Source organism: Oncorhynchus gorbuscha, unplaced genomic scaffold (genome assembly GCF_021184085.1).
Source record: "Oncorhynchus gorbuscha isolate QuinsamMale2020 ecotype Even-year unplaced genomic scaffold, OgorEven_v1.0 Un_scaffold_4950, whole genome shotgun sequence".
NCBI classification, from domain to species: Eukaryota; Metazoa; Chordata; class Actinopteri; order Salmoniformes; family Salmonidae; genus Oncorhynchus; species Oncorhynchus gorbuscha.
Window position 1 is genome coordinate 22,709 of NW_025748865.1, and position 5,281 is coordinate 27,989.

Sequence of the window (5,281 nt, forward strand, 5' to 3'; positions counted from 1 at the left end):
GGGGTTGACAAACAGGTTTTAATGACTCCAGCCTAAGTGGATGGAAACTTACGACTTCAACTATATGTACCATTTCAAACTGGGAAACGAATTGCACTGTAGTACCCTTCCCTGGTGGTCTAGTGGTTAGGATTCTGCGCTCTCACCGCCGTACCCTTCCCTGGTGGTTCGACTCCCAGGCCGGGTTCGATTCCCTGGTGGTCAGGGAACTACTCAGGGAACTATTGCTACATGTTTACTTGTACAACCTGTCACAATGAATATAGAAGGTTATCGCACATATGTACCAGCTCACACTTGGAACCGATTTGCACTGTTGTACCCTTCCCTGGTGGTCTAGTGGTTAGGATTCGGCGCTCACCGCCACGCCCAGGTTTAGATTCCCGGTCAGGGAACTACTCTTTTGCTACATCTTTACTTGTACAACCTGTCACAATGAATATAGAAGGTTATCGCACATATGTACCAGCTCACACTGAGAACCGATTTGCACTGTATTATCCTTCCTGGTGGTCTAGTGGTTAGGATTAGTCTCACCGCTGCAGCGGGTTCGATTCCCGGTCAGGGAAATAGTCTATGCTCCTTGTTTACTTGTGCAACCTGTCACTATGAATTTAGTAGGTTGTCGCACATATGTACCACTTCAAATTGCAAACCGATTTGCCCTGCAGTGTCCTTCCCAGGTGTTCTAGTGGTGCACCAGACCCTCCTGCAGCAAAGCACCCCCACAACATGATGGTGTTCTTCGGCTTGAAAGCCTCCCCTTTCCCCCTCCAAACATAACAATGGTCATTATGGCCAAACAGTTCGATTTTTGTTTCATCAGACCAGAGGACATTTCTCCAAAACTAGGATCTTTGTCCCCAAACTGTAGTATGGCTTTTTTATGGCGGTTTTGGAGCAGTAGCTTCTTCCTTGCTGAGCGGCCTCTCGGGGTATGTCGATATAGGACTCGTTTGCCTGTGGATATAGACCATTTTGTACCTGTTTCCTCCAGCATCTTCACAAGGTCCTTTGCTGTTGTTCTGGGATGGATTTGCACTTTTCGATTCTAAGTACGTTCATCTCTAGAGAGAGAACGTGTCTCCTTCCTGAGCGGTATGACGCCTGCGTGGTCCCATGGTGTTTATACTTGCGTACTATTGTTTCTACAGATGAGCGAGGTACCTTCAGGCGTTTGGAAATTGCTCCCAAAGAGGAACCAGACTTGTGGAGGTCTACATTTTTTCTGAGGTCTTTACTGATTTCCTTTGCTTTTCCCATGGAGTCAAGCAAAGAGGCACTGAGTTTGAAGGTAGGCCTTGAAATACATCTACAGGTACACCTCCAATTGACTCAAAGGATGTCAATTAGCCTATCAGAAGCTTCTAAAGCCATGACATCATTTTCGGGAATTTTACAAACTGTTTAAAGGCACAGCCAACTTAGTGTATGTAAACTTCTGGCCCACTGAATTTGTGATACAGTGAATTATAAGTGAAATAATCCCTCTGTAAACAATTGTTGGAAAAATGACTTGTGTCATGCACAAAGTAGATGTCCTAACCGACTGCCAATACTATAGTTTGTTAGCAAGAAATGTGTGGAGGGGTTGACAAACAGGTTTTAATGACTCCAGCCTAAGTGGATGGAAACTTACGACTTCAACTATATGTACAATTTCAAACTGGGGGAATCGAATTGCACTATAGTTACACATTTCAACACTACCCTTCCCTGGTGGTCTAGTGGTTAGGATTCGGCGCCCGCTGCCCGGTTTCGATTCCCGGTCAGCGAGCTACTCTTTTGCTACATGTTTACTTGTGCAACCTGTCACAATGAATATAGAAGGTTATCGCACATATGTACCAGCTCACACTGGGAACCGATTTGCACTGTAGTACCCTTCCCTTGTGGTCTAGTCCAAATACGAGCAGGTCAAACTGCTCTTTTGCTACATGTTTACGTGTGCAACCTGTCACAATGAATATAGAAGGATCGCACATATGTACCAGCTCAACTGAACTGATTTGCATCCGATCGGGCCCTTCCTGGTTTCAGTGGTTAGGATTTGGAGCTTTCCCGGAGAGTTTGATTCCCCCGGTCAGGGAAATAGTCTATTCTCCTTGTGCAACTTGGCAACCTGTTACTATGGTAGGTTGTCGCACATATGTACCACTTAAGCAAAGATTTGCCCTGCAGTGTCCTTAGGTGTTCTAGTGGTGCGACCCTCCTGCAGCAAAGCACCCCCACAACATGATGGTGTTCTTCGGCTTGAAAAGCCTCCCCTTTTCCTCCAAACATAACAATGGTCATTATGGCCAAACAGTTCGATTTTTGTTTCATCAGACAGAGGACATTTCTCCAAAACTAAGATCTTTGTCCCCAAACTGTAGTATGGCTTTTATGGCGCAAATTTTGAGCAGTAGCGAGGAGCTGGAGCGGCCTCTCGGGGGTATGTCGATATAGGACTACGTTTGCCTGTGGATATAGACCATTTTGTACCTGTTTCCTCCAGCATCTTCACAACCTTTGCTGTTGTTCTGGGATGGATTTGCACTTTGACCCAAAGCTACGCTCATCTCTAGGAGAGAGAACGCGCTCCTTCCTGAGCGGTATGGCGCCTGCATCATACCATGGTGTTTATACTTGCGTACTATTGTTTCTACAGATGAGCGAGGTACCTTCAGGCGTTTGGAAATTGCTCCCAAGGAGGAACCAGATTTGTGGAGGTCTACATTTTTTCTGAGGTCTTGCCTGATTTCCTTTGCTTTTCCCATGGAGTCAAGCAAAGAGGCACTGAGTTTGAAGGTAGGCCTTGAAATACATCTACAGGTACACTCCAATTGACTCAAAGGATGTCAATTAGCCTATCAGAAGCTTCTAAAGCCATGACATCATTTTCTGGAATTTTACAAACTGTTTAAAGGCACAGCCAACTTAGTGTATGTAAACTCTGGCCCACTGAATTTGCATACAGTTCATTTAAAAGACAAAACCTGTAAACAATGAAAAATGACCCAGAATGGAAATGGCACCTCGCATTTTTAACAGACGTGACAGAAATACTTAACAGCCTTAATGACCTTGCAGCTAACTGGAGGGGAAACTCATTTGCGACATGTTTCACACTATAGTACCCTTCGTTTGGTGGTCTAGTGTTAGGAGGGGTTGACAAACAGGTTTTAATGACTCCAGCCTAAGTGGATGGAAAACTTCCAACTATATGTCCCATTTCAAACTCGAATTGCACTGTAGTACCCTTCCCTGGTGGTCTAGTGGTTAGGATCGGCGCTCGATTCTCCGGTCAGGGAACTACTCTTTTGCTACATGTTTACTTGTACAACCTGTCACAAGGTTATCGCACATATGTACCAGCTCACACTGAGAACCGATTTGCACTGTATTATCCCTTCCCTGGTGGTCTAGTGGTTGATTCGGCTCTCTCACCGCCCCGCACCCGGGTTCGATTCCCCGGTCAGGGAAATAGTCTATGCTCCTTGTTCACTTGTGCAATCTGTCACTATGAATTTAGTAGGTTGGATATGTACCACTTCAAATTGCAAACCGATTTGCCCTGCAGTGTCCTTCCCAGGTGTTCTAGTGGTGCACCAGACTCTCCTGCAGCAAAGCACCCCCACAACATGATGGTGTTCTTCGGCTTGAAAGCCTCCCCCTTTTCCTCCAAACATAACAATGGTCATTATGGCCAAACAGTTCGATTTTTGTTTCATCAGACCAGAGGACATTTCTCCAAAAACTAGGATCTTTGTCCCCAAACTGTAGTATGGCTTTTTTATGGCGGTTTTGGAGCAGTAGCTTCTTCCTTGCAGAGAAGGAGCTTCGGGGTATGTCGAAACTGGGAAACTTTTGCACTGTGGATATAGACCATTTTGTACCTGTTTCCTCCAGCATCTTCACAAGGTCCTTTGCTGTTGTTCTGGGATGGTTGACTCCCAGTTTTGCACCTTCCCTGGTGGTCTAGTGGGTAGGATTCGCATTCATCACCGTACCTTCAGGTTTTGATTCAAACTTTTGCTACATTTTTACTTGTCAACCTGTCACAGTGAATATAGAAGGTTATTGCACATATGTACATCTAATGAGAACCTCATTTGCTCTGTCAAGTACCCTTTCCTGCTGGTCTAGTGTTAGGATTCGGTGTTCTCACAAACTCGTTTAAAGGGTCAGGGAACTAGTCTATGTCTTCTTGCACTTGTGCAACCTGTTACTATGAATTTAGTAGGTTGTCAAATATGTACCACTGTCAAATTGCAAACCGATTTGCCCTGTCAGTGCCAAAGTTCTAAAGACTGCCAAAGCATCGTTTGTTACAGAAATGTGGGGAGGGTGTTGACAAGCAGGTCCCCTTTTCCCTCCAGCCTAAGTGGATGGAAACTTACGACTTCAACTATATGTACCATTTCAAACTGGGAATTTCTCCAATTAACTAGGATCTTCCCTGGTGGTCTAGTGGTTAGGATTCGGCTTTATGGCGGTTTTGGAGCAGTACCCTTTCCTTGCAGAGGAAGGAGCTCCCGGACTGGGAAACGAATTGCACTGTAGTACCCTTCCCTGGTGGTCTAGTGGTTAGGATTCGGCGCTCTCACCGCCGCGGCCCGGTTTGATTCACGGTCTACTACTCTTTTGCTACATGTTTACTTGTACAACCTGTCACAATGAATATAGAAGGTTATCGCACATATGTACCAGCTCACACTTGGAAACGATTTGCACTGTAGTACCCCTTCCCTGGTGGTCTAGTGGTTAGGATTTGGCGCTCTCCGCCATGTCCCGGTTCGATTCCCGGTCAGGGAACTACTCTTTGCTACATGTTTACTTCTACAACCTGTCACAATGAATATAGAAGGTTATCGCACATATGTACCAGCTCACACTGAGAACTGATTTTCACTGTATTACCCTTCCCTGGTGGTCTAGTGGTTAGGATTCGGCGCTCTCACCGCCGCGGCCCGGGTTCGATTCCCGGTCAGGGAAATGGTCTATGCTCCTTGTTTACTTGTGCAACCTGTCACTATGAATTTAGTAGGTTGTCGCACATATGTACCACTTCAAATTGCAAAACCTGATTTGCCCTGCAGTGTCCTTCCCAGGTGTTCTAGTGGTGCACCATACCCTCCCTGCAGCAAAGCACCCCGCAACATGATGGTGTTCTTCGGCTTGGAAAGCCTCCCCATTTTCCCTCCAAACATAACAATGGTCATTATGGCCAAACAGTTCGATTTTTGTTTCATCAGACCAGAGGACATTTCTCCAAAAACTAGGATCTTTGTCCCCAAAC

The 5,281-nt window shown here is 45.7% G+C and overlaps 1 non-coding gene across 1 annotated transcript; it reads left to right on the top strand.

Annotated features, from left to right (window-relative positions):
- Positions 1-4,905: 4,905 nt before the first annotated feature.
- On the top strand, positions 4,906-4,977 carry trnae-cuc. The gene has a single exon. It is a non-coding gene; the product is annotated as a tRNA-Glu (tRNA).
- Positions 4,978-5,281: the final 304 nt, after the last annotated feature.